Source organism: Delphinapterus leucas, chromosome 5 (genome assembly GCF_059928025.1).
Source record: "Delphinapterus leucas isolate spDelLeu-1000000601 "Yukka" chromosome 5, BTC_Dleu_Yukka2, whole genome shotgun sequence".
Taxonomy (NCBI): Eukaryota; Metazoa; Chordata; class Mammalia; order Artiodactyla; family Monodontidae; genus Delphinapterus; species Delphinapterus leucas.
Genome location: NC_143133.1, coordinates 101,753,924 through 101,769,859, shown reverse-complemented (window position 1 = coordinate 101,769,859; position 15,936 = coordinate 101,753,924). Strand labels below are relative to the sequence as shown.

At 38.5% G+C, this 15,936-nt stretch overlaps 1 protein-coding gene across 10 annotated transcripts in view; it reads right to left on the bottom strand.

The window, feature by feature from the left end:
• KLHL2 (kelch like family member 2) overlaps window positions 1–15,936 on the bottom strand; it is a 126,369-nt gene that overhangs the window by 38,249 nt on the left and 72,184 nt on the right. The window lies entirely within an intron of this gene.

Sequence of the window (15,936 nt, the reverse complement as noted above, 5' to 3'; positions counted from 1 at the left end):
CTGGTCTCTATTTCATTTATTTCTACTCTGATCTTTGTTGTTTCCTTCCTTCTGCTATCGTTGGGCTTAGTTTGTTCTTCTTTTTCTAGTTCCCTGAGATACAAAATTAGGTTGTTTGAGGTCTTTTTTCTTAATATAGGCATTTATCACTGTTAACTTCCCTCTTAGAACTGGTTTTGCAGCATCTCGTAGATTTTGGTATGGTGTGTTTTCATTTTTGTTTGTTTCAAGATATTTTTAAATTTCCTTTTTGATTTCTTTTCAGTTGTTTTCTTTTCTTTTTTTTTAATTTCTTTTTTTGACCCATTGGTTCTTCAGGACTGTGTTGTTTAATTTCCACACATTTGTGAATTTTTGAATTTCCTCCTGTTACTGATTTATAGTGTTATACCACTGTGGTCAAAAAATATACTTGGTATGATTTTAATTTTCTTAAATTTGTTAAGACTTGTTGTGTGACCTACCATATGGTCTATCCTGGAGAAGTTCTGTGTGTGCTTGAGAATAATGTGTATTCTGCTATTTTCGGATAGAATGTTCTGAATATGTTAGGTCCACTGGGTCTAAAGTATGGCTCAAGTCCAATGTTTTCTTGTTGATATTCTGTCCGGATGATTATCCATTGTTGATTAAAGGTGGGGTATTGATGTTCCTGAAGATTATTTTATTATTGTCTATTTCTCCTTCCAGATCTTTTAGTATTTCTTAATACATTTAGGTGCTCCAATGTTGCGTGCATATATATCTATGATTGTTATATCTTCTTGATGAATTGAACCATTTATCATTATATAATGACCTTCTCTGTCTCTAGTTACCATTTTTGGCTTAACATTTTTGACATCAGTATAGGTACCCCTGTACTCTTTTGGTTTCCACTTGCATGGAATATCTTTTCCATCTCTTCACTTTGAGCCCATGTGTGACCTCAAAACTGAAGTGAGACACTGGTAGGCACCATATATTATTTTTTTGTTTTTTTAAATCCATCCAACCAACCTATGCCTTTTGATTCTCCAATCAAATCCATTTACATTTAGCGTGATTATTGATAGGTAAGATATTACTAATTCCATCTTACAGTTTTCTGGCTATTTTTGCAGTTCCCTTGTTCTCTTCCTCTCTCACTGTCTTCCTTAGTAAACATGATTTTCTATAGTGGTGTGCTTTGAGTCCCTTCTTTTACCTTTTGTGTATCTACTTTAGGTTTTTGCTTTGTGGTTACCATGAGGCTTACATAAAATATCTTATAGATATAACAATGTATTTTATGCTGATAACAACTTAACTTTAATCATATATAAAAACTCTACCCTTTTGCTCCCCCCACCTTTTATGGGTTTTGATGTATAATGTACCTCTTTTTACATTGTAAATTCGTGAACAAATTATTGTAGCTATAGTTTTTTTTAATACTCTTATCCTTCAACCTTATACCACTATTTTAGAGTATTAGAGTATTCTTAATTTGATTATACGCTTACCTTTACCAGTGTGTTGTATATTTTCATACATTTTCATGTTATTAATAGCTGCCCTTTTATTTCAGCTTGAAGAACTCCTTTCAGCATTTCTTTTATGGCAAAACTAGTGGTGATGAACTCCCTCAGCCTTTGCGTCTGGGAAAGGCTTTATCTCTCCTTCATTTCTGAATCACAGACTAAGAAAGGGCACTCCTGGCACTAAGCTGTGTTGCCATGTGGGAGGGGTGACACAGGTGAGGTCAAACTGCTCCTCTCACCCTCTCCAGCGTGTCCAAACTTGTGCTGGTATTGTTGTTTTTGCTCCAATGTAATGCTGTATCATCTCCTCTGGAAACCTGGACTTCCAAGAAGGCTCTCTCATCTGTGGGGGACAGTCTGGCTCAGTGTTCTCCAGGGGCTCCCAGACTGCAGTCAAGAGGGACTGGAACCAGTTCACAGATCACTTCAGGATCTACAGCCAGTACCAAGGTCTGCCTGCCTATTGCCTAATGTACAGTGGGCAAGGCTCCTTCTGGGTCCTTTAGGGTATGATGCTGGATCCCACAGCTCCCACAAAGGTACCTTCATTTGTGGATGGATACAGGATATTTGTTGTGCAGGGAGGGAAGGCGAGAATGAGGGATGTCTTATACCCATGACCAGAAAACGTTTATAACCATGTGAAAACATCAGTGATTGAAATTTTAAAAACACAAACAGTAACAAAATATCCCCAAACTAAGCCTAACTAGTTTTTGTCCCCAGTGAGAAAGAAAAGTGTTACTATAAACAGTCAATGCATTTTATTGTCTTGACTTCTGGGAACAATCATCTGCTATCCTCTCCTACTTGGGCCACTGCTCTACCTTGCTGGCCTTTACTTGCTGGCCTCTAAAGTTCTTTAGAGCAGACCTTAATACTGAAGCCTCTACGTACTGATGCACACACATCTTTATCTGTTGAAACACAGGCTCTGGCTCACTTTCCCCTCAAATTGTTCTTTGGAAGTTCTTTTCTTAAGATTAGTATTTCTTAACCCCTGTGCAGTGTTTCACCCTAAGAACACTCTCTCCTAGCTTGGATTCTGTAACACTTTTTTCTACCTTTCTAACTACTCAGTGTGTCTCTATCAGCTCCCTAAAGCTAGGTATTGCCTACAGTCCTGCCTGCCCCAAGTCCCCTTTTCATTTTCTGCTTGTTCTCCTTTAACCATTTCATCCACATCTGTGTGTCCCTAGTTACTGTCAACAGTTGACAATTCCAGAGTCAACCTCTTTCCCAAACCCCAATAACTGAATTTCCAGCTATCTGTTAGTCTCCATATGCTCTAACCGTCATAGCTATTTTAAACAAATAGATCCACCCCAACACCATTCACCTGCAACACATACAAGCAGTCCTCTAAAACTCACATTATTCATTGCCATAGGTCACTTACTTTGGCTTCTTTTGCGCTCTGCGGTCTGACTTTTTAATCATCATACATCTTTCCATTGATGGCTTTGCTTCACTTCTTGGCTTGATGCTCAGCAAAGATTCTCTGACTGAGTGTGCTGATCATCTCCTCAAAACAAATTAATGTCTTCTGCTGGCCAAGCTGTCTTTGGCTACTGCTAATAATACTGCTGAGTCTGAGAACCTCTAAAGTGATACTGCACTTCACTGCTGGTTGTCCCTTGAGCAATCAAGACTAAGACCTACCTACACCTTCCTCCAGACACCTGCCTCCTGACCTCCCATGTTTCTTTTGGGTATTAATGGCTCTGTTATCCACACTGACTCCAAGGCTAAATAAAGTCTCAGTCACAATTGATTCCCCACTCCCTCTATCTCTTTTTACTGTGGTAAAGACATAAGGTAATTTACCACCTTAACCATTTTTAAGTATACATATAGTTCAGTAGTGTTAAATATGCTCACATTGGAAAATCTAAAACTCTATACCTGTTAAACAACTCTCCTCTTCCTCCTCCTCTATCCCTTCCTCTCTATAAACCCTAAAATAAATTGTTTCACAAATCCTGGGAACCTTTCTCTATAGTGCCACAAGAAATCATAAGATCTAGTGGTATAAGGGATCTGAAAGGTCACCTGACCACAACTTTCGTATGTAAGAGGAACCTCTATAATGTTTACATTCAATGGATATCTAGCTACAGTTTGCACACATCAGCAGAGAGCAAAGCAGTCACCCTTGAGCATTTACTATAAGCTTCTTTTTCTCCTTATTTTGTAACATTGATACTACTTATGCCCACCACAGAACAAGATTAAGTTCTTTCTCTCATGAAATTCCTTCAAACTTTTACAGAGAGCATTATATTCTCCTGAATTTTCCTTCTATGGTTTATAAATTCCTAAGTCTTTTGACAACTACTTCTACAACATGGTTTGGGGTCTTCATCATCATCCTGGCTGTGAATTCAGTACTTCAGTTCATCAGTCTCTCTGAAAACAATAACTGAAAATGAATTCGGGACTTCCCTGGTGGTCCAGTGGTTAAGAATACGCCTTCCAATGCAGGGGATGCGGGTTCAATCCCTGGTCGGGGAACCAAGATCCCACATGCCGTGGGGCAACTAAGCCCATGCGCTGGAACTACTGAGTCAGTGGGCTCTAGAGCCCACGAGCCACAACTAGAGAGAAGGCCGCGTGCCACAACAAAGAACTAATGCAGCCAAATAAATAAATAAATAATTTTAAAAAAGAAATTAAATGAACTCAACTCCATAGATATGGTCTGACCTAGGCAGAACAGAATGAGATAATCACCTTACACCTTTCTAGACACAATTACATTACTGATTGCTATTGAATCCACTATCAACAAAAACCCTAGCAACTTTGGATTGGTTTGGCCAATACAAGCCTAATACTTGTCACAAAGCTGAGATAAGAAATTCTTCCTTTTTGCTAAATGAATTCTTATTCAGATTACTGTGTCTCAGTAAGGTACAGTAAAAATTAGCAGCTACTGCACATTGGCAATAGATATACACACTCTGAAATGTACCTACAAAGCATTACCTAAAATGTAATGCTACAGGACAGAACATCTCAGAGTCTAGTCTGTTTCCTGTACTCTTATTCAGGGTTAGTTCCCAGATTCACAACCTCCTCTCTATCTTCACTACCCTAGTTCTCACTGTTACCAACCTCAACTACTCTTTCCAGTCCTCTCACCCACATGTTGACAGATTATTCTGTTTATAGCACACAGCTTGCATTGTGGTATTAGTGATTTGCCTCTACTAGTTTACTCTGGCACTGAGTAAAGCCAACCAGTAATTATACTGGCATTTGATAATCAGTTCCTTCTCTCTCAGCAAACCCCATAACTGCAACAGAGCATGATTCCCAGTCGTATGGACTATGCCGTGGATATGCAACATACGTTGAACACATATTTGTACGTATATAATGTACATAGGCATTCTTCCTTATATATAAGGAATCTCTTCACTCTGTAGAGCAGTTTAACTTTGCTGTTTGCTTCCCTCCTACAAATAAAATAAGCGTATCAAGAAATGAGAGATACTCTCTAAGATCTGTCACACCAGGTCTAAAGGGCTTAGGTCCCTCATCCCAAATGAAGTGAACAATACAAATCCAAAGTTCTGCGTGTTCTGTTTTGTACCCTGTGATAAGGTACAAAGTAGTCTTTATATTTGATTTCTACACAACAAGCACCTTTTTGATCAAAATTAAATGCTGCAAGGGGCCCCTATAATTCCTCTATACTCCATCCAGTGCAGAATCTATCTGAGAAGTGAGGTTAAGTGCATGGATACAACAACAGTATTTTAGACCCACAAACAGCTTACCCCTGAGAGACAAAGTGTTTGGGGGAAAATAAAGATATCTCTAGTCTTCATTTTCTTAATTAATAAAATGACAGTGTTAGACTAGATAACTGCTAAGGTTCCCAACTAGTGCTAATACTCCATGAGTCTTTCGTTCTGAATACTATTAGTCTCTAAGGGAAAAAAAAATCATATATATATCTCCAGCAGTTCCATTAACACAGACAGTTTGGTGAAACCTGAAAAGAGCTAACTCACCTCAGCTAGAAAAACTGTCAACAAAGCAGAACAGAGAAACTGCATGTAGTTTGTTAGGACATAAATGAAGACCATAATAAGTTTAAGAATATAAAAATGATTAATTCTTTTAAGAAGTGTCATTTAAGTCAGCTTAAATTCAATCAAGAAGTGGTGTACATCAAATGCTTTCACAGTTCTGCAAAGGAAGAAATCTTCTGTATCAGTAAATTAACATTGAGACAGACCCTCGAATAAGCGGCATCTATTCTTTAGTATGCATATCACAAAGTCAAGGCTGGTAATACCATTATTAGAACCACTCTTTCAAGTTTCCTTCAAGAGGGCAGATTTCAAAATCATGAGCTTATTTTGACAGATGTTTACCCCAAGCAGTGATTCCTAGCCTAAATTACAGAAGGGTGGGCAAATGATTGAAGTAAACTGACTGCAGAAGAAAATGTTATGGGACCAGCTCTCAGAGAGGATAAGGCATAATCTAGATATACCAAATTTGGGTGTGACTTGACTACTACTGGCCTATAAACTCCTCTGAAGCAGGGGTTAAATCGTATTGAGTCTGTCATCACCCACAGCAGTTTGGCACATAAAGAGTGTAGCTCTGAAAGGACTGACCACTGGGTCTAAGCTGAGCAGCCAAGAGATGACTGGGAGAACTGGAACCAGAGAACACATATTTATGAAGAAATACAAGAGCACGAGAAGGCAGGAATATTGTCAGCACAAAGGTTGAAACCTTGGGAGTTCCAAATACCAACAAGGTTCAACATGCCCTAGAGTTGTGCTCTAAGGTGGCAAATGGGTTTATGGAAGGAAGACAGTAGTCTCAAGGAGGTAGGAAGAGGGAGGCTCAAGGGAGACAACAGTATAGATTTTGAAGTTGCTGATGACAAGAGAAACAAAGTACAGAGGGAAAAGACAATACAGGTGTCAGACTTAGTATGACTGGAGGCCTGGAGTCCTAGAGAGCGTACTGCAGACTGACAGTCAGAAAGTGCAGAACCGAGGACAGTGACAGAACAACAGTCTGGAAGTCTACCCTCCTACCCACCTGATGAGTCGGAGGGGAGTGCCCCTTAAAGAAGTTTGCCCCCAACATGCAGGTATGGGACAAAGCAAAGTTTCATTTAAGACAAAGGGAGAGGGTACACACAAGAAAACAGCTGGGCATATAAAAATGTTTGATCAGTGTCCAAGCATGGTGGGAAGGCTAAAGTAGGGCATTATGGGGTGCCTGGACAGGCCTAGGATATATAAACAGATAATAGGGTTAAGAGCAAGAAGAGAACAGGAAATACACTGAAAGCATGTCAGTGACCTGAGGACTTCTTCACAGGTAGCCCTGTTACTGAGGAATGTCAGGTCCCTCAGAGTTTCAGCTAGAGCACTGGTTTGAATATGATACTAAAAATTTCCCCAAAGGTCAGTTAGAACCAATATTAAGCAGCTTCTCAAATTTTTAATGCGGGGAGTGGTGAGATGTAGGAATGACTAAGAATCGGGAACTTACTCTTTCCCTTAAATTTGTTAGAAATTCTCACAATTCAACCACTGGTAACTTTTGTTTATCAACAAGGAATGTTGAATAAAATTCTTATTTCGAGTTAAAATCTAACTTCGAAAAGAATATTTTGCTGGGACTATAAAAATGCACCTGAAGTCATAAGTTCAGTTTTTATCTCCTCTATATTTTTAGTTCAGCAAAAATGCTCAAAACAAAGGTCTTAATGATTTGGGAAATGAGTAAAATATGAACACCAATCAAAACACAAGTCCATAAACCAGCATTCTCCAAACAAGTCCATACTCTTGGCATAGGTGTGAAATTTTGCGTTTTTAGGTATAGAGCAAAAATAATTTCACACAGCTTTTCTGCTAAGAAAACAATTACTCAAGAGCATAAGAAAGGCTGATTACAGTCCAGAACACCAGGTCTCAACATGCAGGTCATTTTGCCTGACTGGTCTGGTGGCCCTCGGTGGTCCATGGTCTGAGGCTGCTACGACCCTGGAAAAGCAGAGTGGGCCAGGGGGGAAGGGCTGTGACTGAAGCAATGGGAGGGGGTCACCAGGATGGGCAGTGCAGACGCTCCCCCAGTGCTGAGACCTCCGACCTTCCCCACTAGGTTTCCCATATTTTTACTTTTTCTAAAGATGCTGATATATGAAAAATGAACACGAGTTCATAGAAGAGATTCCCATGGACCATTTTAATTCTTTCATTACACCTGTACAATTTAATTCAATTATAATGAATAAGACACAGCTCATTTCCAATCTGCAAGAGAAAGGAATGAAGCAGATCTTCTGCCCAGAAGCTCTGTTGAGTTTTCAGAGGATAAGGAGTGCTCCAGTCTCTTAAGCGCAGTCACACTTAGGATCAGGATGTACCCTGAGGTTATGCAACTTTCTTCCCTTTCCCCTCTCTCTCCCTCAGCCCCTCTTTCTCCTCCCTGCTTCTTTCCATGTACGTATGTACTTATGTATTTAATAACTCTTCTATTGCTCCTTATTTCTTCCTTTCCTTCTTTCTTGCCTGTATGTCACACAGCCCACTTATAAGCCCACTGCCTAGGATGGGGGAAAAAAGTTAAGATATTAACTTCTTCTATTGTCACTGTTCTGGGAATACCTTCAGTCTCCTAGATTTATTTATATGCTCAAATTTGAACTTGAAAGTAATTTAGGAGTTTGGGTAGGCCTTCTGGACACAAAAAATGTTTGAATTGTAAAAATAAAGGAGGGAGGGACTGAAAAACAATGATTTATTATGGCATAAAAAGAGAACTCTAAGTATATTCCTGTGTTGACTCCCTACCTCCCCATCTCCTGTTTGCTTAAGATATAAACAACATCATATATTTTCACTATGAAGAACAACAATTTTACTTTAGTATTATACTGGATTATTTATTTTAGAAAGTTTGTTGCAACTAGTTAACAATACCCCAAAGTTAGGGAAATAGCTTGATTATACGAAGTTGGTCACTGTAATTTTATTTCTTTAAAATTATAAGGATGAAATATGTATATGAAATAATATTACTGAATTGCTTTAAAATAATATTGGAGAGGGCGCTTTCAAGATGGCAGAGGAGTAAGACGTGGATATCACCTTGCTCCCCACAAGTACAACAAAACTACATCTACATGTGGAACAACTCCTACAGAACATGTACTGAATGCTGGCAGAAGCCCTCAGACTTGCCAAAAGGGTCTTGGTACTGTGGCCCGGTGTCAGGCCTGAGCCTGTGAGGTGGGAGAGTCGAGTTCAGGACATTGGTACGCCAGAGACTCCCCGGCCCCACATAATATCAAATGACAAGAGCTCTCCCAGAGATCTCCATCTCAATGCTAAGACCCAGCTCCACTTAATGACCACCAAGTTACAGTGCTGGACTCCCTATGCCAAACAACTAGCAAGACAGGAACACAAGCACACCCATTAGCACAGAGGCTGCCTAAAATCATAATAAGGTCACAAACACCCCAAAACACACCACCGGACATGGTCCTGCCCACCAGAAAGACAAGATCCACCAGAACACAGGCACCAGGCCCCTGCACCAGGAAGCCTACCCAACCCACTGAAACAAACTTACCCACTGTACGCAGATAACAAAAACGACAGGAACTATGACCCTGCAGCCAGCAAAAAGGAGAGCCCAAACACAGTAAGTTAAGCAAAATGAGAAGACAGAGAAACACACAACAGATGAAGGAGCAAGGTAAAAACCCACCAGACCAAACAATGAAGAGGAAGTATGCAGTCTACCTGAAAAACAATTCAAAGTAATGATAGTAAACATGATCCAAAATCTTGGAAATAGAATGGAGAAAATACAAGAAATGTTTAATAAGGACCAAGAAGAACTAAAGCGCAAACAAACAATGATGAACAACACAATAAATGAAATTAAAAATCCTCTAGAAGGAATCAATAGCAGAATAACTGAGGCAGAGGACGGGATAAGTGACCTGGAAGATAAAATAGTGAAAATAACTACTGCAGAACAGAATAAAGAAAAAAGAATGAAAAGAATTAAGGACAATCTCAGAGACCTCTGGGACAACATTAAACGCACAAACATTAGAATTACAGGGGTCCCAGAAGAAGAAGAGAAAAAAAAAAAGGAACTGAGAAAATATTTGAAGAGATTATACTTGAAAACTTCCCTAATACGGGAAAGGAAATAGTCAATCAAGTCCAGGAAACACAGAGAGTCCCATACAGGATAAATCCAAGGAGAAACACGCCAAGACACATATTAATCAAACTGTCAAATATTAAATGCAAAGAAAAAATATTAAAAGCAGCAAGGGAGAAGCAACAATTAACATACAAGGGAATCCGCATAAGGATTCCCATAAGGTTAACAGCTAATCTTTCAGCAGAAACTCTGCAAACCAGAAGGGAGTCACAGGACATATTTAAAGTGATGACAGGGAAAAACGTACAACCAACATTACTCTACCCAGCAAGGATCTCATTCAGATTCGATGGAGAAATTAAAACCTTTACAGATAAGCAAAAGTTAAGAGAATTCAGCACCACCAAACCAGCTCTACAACAAATGCTAAAGGAACTTCTCTAGGCAGGAAACATAAGAGAAGGAAAAGACCTACAATAACAAATCCAAAACAATAAAGAAAATGGTAAAAGGAAAATACATATTGATGACTACCTTAAATGTAAATGGATTAAATGCTCCCACCAAAAGACACATATTGGCTGAATGGATACAAAAACAAGACCCATATATATGCTGTCTACAAGAGACCCACTTCAGACCTAGGGACACATACAGACTGAAAGTGAGGGGATGGAAAAAGATATTCCATGCAAATGGAAATCAAAAGAAAGTTGGAGTAGCAATTCTCATATTAGATAAAATAGACTTTAAAATAGAGAATGTTACAAGAGACAAGGAAGGACACTACATAATAATCAAGGGATCAATCCAAGAAGATATAACAATTATATATATATTATATAACCCAATATAGGAGCACCTCAATACATAAGGCAACTGCTAACAGCTACAAAAGAGGAAATCGACAGTAACAGAATAATAGTGGGGGACTTTAACACCTCACTTACACCAATGGACAGATCATCCAAACAGAAAATTAATAAGGAAACAGAAGATTTAAACGACACAATAGACCAGATAGATTTAATTGATATTTATAGGACATTCCATCCAAAAACAGCAGATTACACTTTCTTCTCAAGTGCACATGGAACATCCTCCAGGATAGATCACATCTTGGGTCACAAATCAAGCCTCAGTAAATTTAAGAAAATTGAAGAAAATTGAAATCATATCAAGCATCTTTTCTGACCACAACGCTATGAGATTAGAAATGAATTACAGAGGAAAAAACGTAAAAAACACAAACACATGGAGGCTAAACAGTACGTTACTAACTAACCAAGAGATCACTGAAGAAATCAAAGAGGAAATCAAAATATACCTAAGGACAAATGACAATGAAAACACGACGATCCAAAACCTATGGGATCCAGCAAAAGCAGTTCAAAGAGGGAAGTTTATAGCTATACAAGCCTACCTCAAGAAACAAGAAAAATCTCAAACAAACAATCTAACCTTACACCTAAAGGAACTAGAGAAAGAACAACAAACAAAACCCAAAGTTAGCAGAAGGAAAGAAATCATAAATTTAAGAGCACAAATAAATGAAATAGAAACAAAGAAAACAATAGCAAAGATCAATAAAACTAAAAGCTGATCCTTTGAGAACATAAACAAAATTGATAAACCATTAGCCAGACTCATCAAGAAAAAAAGGGAGGGCTTCCCTGGTGGCACAGTGGTTGAGAGTCCACCTGCCGATGCAGGGGACACGGGTTCGTGCCCTGGTCCAGGAAGATCCCACATGCCACAGAGTGGCTGGGTCCGTGAGCCTTGGCCGCTAAGCCTGCGTGTCTGGAGCCTATGCTCCACAACACGAGAGGCCACAACAGTGAGAGGCCCGTGTACCGCCAAAAAAAAAAAAGCAAAAAAGGGAGAAGACTCAAATCAATAGAATTAGAATTGAAAAAGGAGAAGTAACAACTGACACTACAGAAATCCAAAGGATCATGAGAGATTACTACAAGCAACTATATGCCAATAAAATGGACAACCTGGAAGAAATGGACACATTCTTAAAAAGCACAACCTTCTGAGACTGAACTAGGAAGAAATAGAAAATATAACCAGACCAATCACAAGCACTGAAATTGAAACTGTCATTAAAAATCTTCCAACAAACAAAAGCCCAGGACCAGACGGCCTCACAGGCGAATTCTATCAAACATTTACAGAAGAACTAACACCCATCCTTCTCAAACTCTTCCAAAATATAGCAGCAGGAAGAACACTCCCAAACTCATTCTAGGGGCCACCATCACCCTGATACAAAAACCAGAGAAAGATGCCACAAAGAAAGAAAACTACAGGCCAATATCACTGATGAACATAGATGTAAAAATCCTCAACAAAATACTAGCAAGCAGAATCCAACAGCACATTAAAAGGATCATACACCATCATGAAGTGGGGTTTATCCCAGGAACGCAAGGTTTCTTCAATATACACAAATCAATCAATGGGATACACCATATTAACAAACTGAAGGAGAAAAACCATATGATCATGTCAAAAGATGCAGAAAAAGCTTTCGACAAATTTCAACACCCATTTATGATAAAAACCCTCTGGAAAGTAGGCATAGAGGGAACTTACCTCAACATAATAAAGGCCATATATGACAAACCCACAGCCAACATTGTTCTCAATGTTGAAAAATTGAAACCATTTCCACTAAGATCAGGAACAAGACAAGGTTGCCCATTCTCACCACTATTATTCAACATAGTTTTGGAAGTTTCACCCACAGCAATCAGAGAAGAAAAATAAATAAAAGGAATCCAAATTGGAAAAGAAGAAGTAAAACTGTCACTGTTTGCAGATGATATGATACTATACATAGAGAATCCTAAAGAAGCTGCCAGAAAACTGCTAGAGCTAAACAATGAATTTGGTAGAGTAGCCAGATATAAAATTAATGCACAGAAATACCTTGCATTCCTATATACTAATGATGAAAAATTAAAAGAGAAATTAAGGAAACACTCCCATTTACCATTGGAACAAAAAGAATAAAATACCTAGGAATAAACCTACCTAAGGAGACAAAAGACCTGTATGCAGAAAACTGTAAGACACTGATGAAAGAAATTAAAGATGATATAAACAGATGGAGAGATACACCATGTTCTTGGATTGGAAGAATCAACATTGTGGAATTGACTATACTATCCAAAGCAATCTACAGATTCAATGCAATCCCTATCGAACTACCAAAGACATTTTTCACAGAACTAGAATAAAAAATTTTACAAATTGCATGGAAACACAAAAGACCCTGAATAGCCCAAGCCATCTTGAGAAAGAAAAACAGAGCTGGAGGAATCAGGCTCCCGGACTTCAGACTATACTACAAAGCTACAGTAATCAAGACAATATGGTACTGGCACAAAAACAGAAATATATATCAATGGAACAGGACAGAAAGCCCAGAGATAAACCGATGCACATATGGTCACCTTATCTTTGATAAAGGATAAAGGAGGCAAGAATATACAATGGAGAAAAGACAGTCTCTTCAGTAAGTGGTGCTGGGAAAACTGGAGAGCTACATGTAAAAGAATAAAATCAGAACACTCCCTAACACCATACACAAAAATAAATTCAAAATGGATTAAAGACCTAAATATAAGGCCAGACATTACAAAACTCTTAGAGGAAAACACAGGCAGAACACTCCATGACATATATCACAGCAAGGTCCTTTTTGACCCACCTCCTAGGGAAATGGAAATAAATACAAAAATAAACAAATGGGACCTAATGAAATTTAAAAGCTTTTGAACAGCAAAGGAAACCATAAACAAGACGAAAAGAGAACCCTCAGAATGGGAGGAAATATTTTCAAACGAAGCAACTGACAAAGGATTAATCTCCAAAATATACAAGCAGCTCACGAAGCTCAATATCAAAACAACAAACAACCCAATCAAAAAATGGGCAGAAGGGCTTCCCTGGTGGCGCAGTGGTTGAGAGTCTGCCTGCCGATGCAGGGGACACGGGTTTGTGTCCCGGTCTGGGAAGATCCCACATGCTGCGGAGCAGCTAGGCCCATGGGCCATGGCCGCTGAACCTTCACGTCCGGAGCCCGCGCTCTGCAACGGGAGAGGCCACAACAGTGAGAGGCCCATGTACCGCAAAAAAAAAAAAAAAAGGGCAGAAGACCTAAATAGACATTTCCTCAAAGAAGATATACATATTGCCAACAAACACATGAAAGGATGCTCAACATCACTAATCATTAGAGAAATGCAAATCAAAACTACAATGAGGTAGTACTTCACACCGGTCAGAATGGCCATCATCAAAAAACCTACAAACAATAAATGCTGGAGAGGGTGTGGAGAAAAGGGAACCCTCTTGCCCTGTTGGTGGGAATGTAAGTTGATACAGCCACTATGGAGAACGGTATGGAGGTTCCTCAAAAAAATAAAAACAGAACTACCATATGACCCAGCAATCCCACTACTGGGCATATACCCTGAGAAAACCATAATTCAAAAAGAGGCATGTACCATGATGTTCATTGCAGCTCAATTTACAACAGCCAGGACATGGAAACAACCTAAGTATCCATCAACAGATGAATGGATAAAGAAGATGTGGCACATATATACAATGGAATATTACTCAGCTATAAAAAGAAATGAAATTGAGTTATTTGTAGTGAGGTGGATGGACCTAGAGACTGTCATATGGAGGAAGTAAGTCAAAGAGAAAAACAAATACCACATGCTAACCCATATATATGGAATCTAAAGAAAAAAAAAAAGGTTCTGAAGAACCTAGGGGCAGGACAGGAATAAAGACGCAGACATAGAGAATGGACTTGAGGACACAGGAATGGGGAAGGGTAAGCAGGGACGAAGTGAGAGAGTGGCATGGACATATATACACTACCAAATGTAAAACAGATAGCTAGTGGGAAGCAGCCCCCTAGCACAGGGAGATCAGCTCGGTGCTTTGTGTCCACCTAGAGGGGCAGGATAGGGAAGGTGTGAGGGAGATACAAGAGGGAGATGATATGGGGATTTATGTATATGTATAGCTGATTCACTTTGTTATAAGGCAGAAACTAACACACCATTGGAAAGCAATTATACTCCAATAAAGATGTTTAAAAAAATAATAATATTGCACAAGAGGATACAAAAATTCATGAAGCTGTAGATGTATGATTTGCATACTTTTTTATATGTCCATTAGACTTTATTAAAAAGTTTACATATAAAAAATAATAACAGAGGAGGAGAAGTTAAGAAGGGTGTAGTTAAAACAAGATTATCCATGAACTGACAACTCATGGTGAGGTGGGTGGTGAGTACTACTCTATTTTTGTATGTGTTGCAACTTTTCATAATATAAGGTGCTATAAAATGTTACTTTAGAAACTTGAGCAACTGTAAGATTCAGATGCATGGTATAAAAGCAGTATATCTTTTAAATAAGACTTTGATTTAAGGTTTAGTGCATTAAAAATGAAAAATCAAATTTTCTTTGCAATTTTGTTGAAACTGACAATTTTTCCACAAAAAATTCTTGTCATAATTATGAAGGAAGACTCTATAAACTACGATGTATAGGTGTAGTAATTCTTGTGGAAAATTGTTCACATTCTGTCGTATACTACAATAAATTTATGATTGTAAATAAGAGAAAGAAATAATAAAATCTGTCTCCTAAAGACACAGTCAATAAGTTGGTTCTGATATGAGTGAAACTAATAGTTCTAGTATATCATAACTATGTATGGACATGTTTTGCATAAATCTATTTTATTCATTCCCTCTCTATCTCTTAAGATTCAGTAATATTTATCAAGTACCGTGAGATAACCAGCAGCCCTAGAGAGATATATTAAATGCAAATTACATATTATATGCATTCCCCAACTTACAGAAGGGTTATGTTCTAAAAGTTTATCTGTAAATAAGCATTTTGGGACTCATATCACATTTTTCCACTGAAACAATTTTATAAAAGGTAGTTAGGTCAATCAGGCCACCCCACAGAAATCTATAAAGTTAAACTTACTGGACCTATTACATTTTACTGCAGCACTGTGGGCTTTTTTTTTCCCAACTAACCACCTTGTACGACTATTTCTTTGATAAATGCAATAGGGATTCTAGGAATACTTCTCTTGTCAGAGGCTCTGTGTACACATACACACACACCCCTTACCTGGGTCTATGTGCCAAAATGTCCCTTAGTTATCAGAGTATGCAGAGTGGAGCAGAGTTTAGATGAGGGGCTC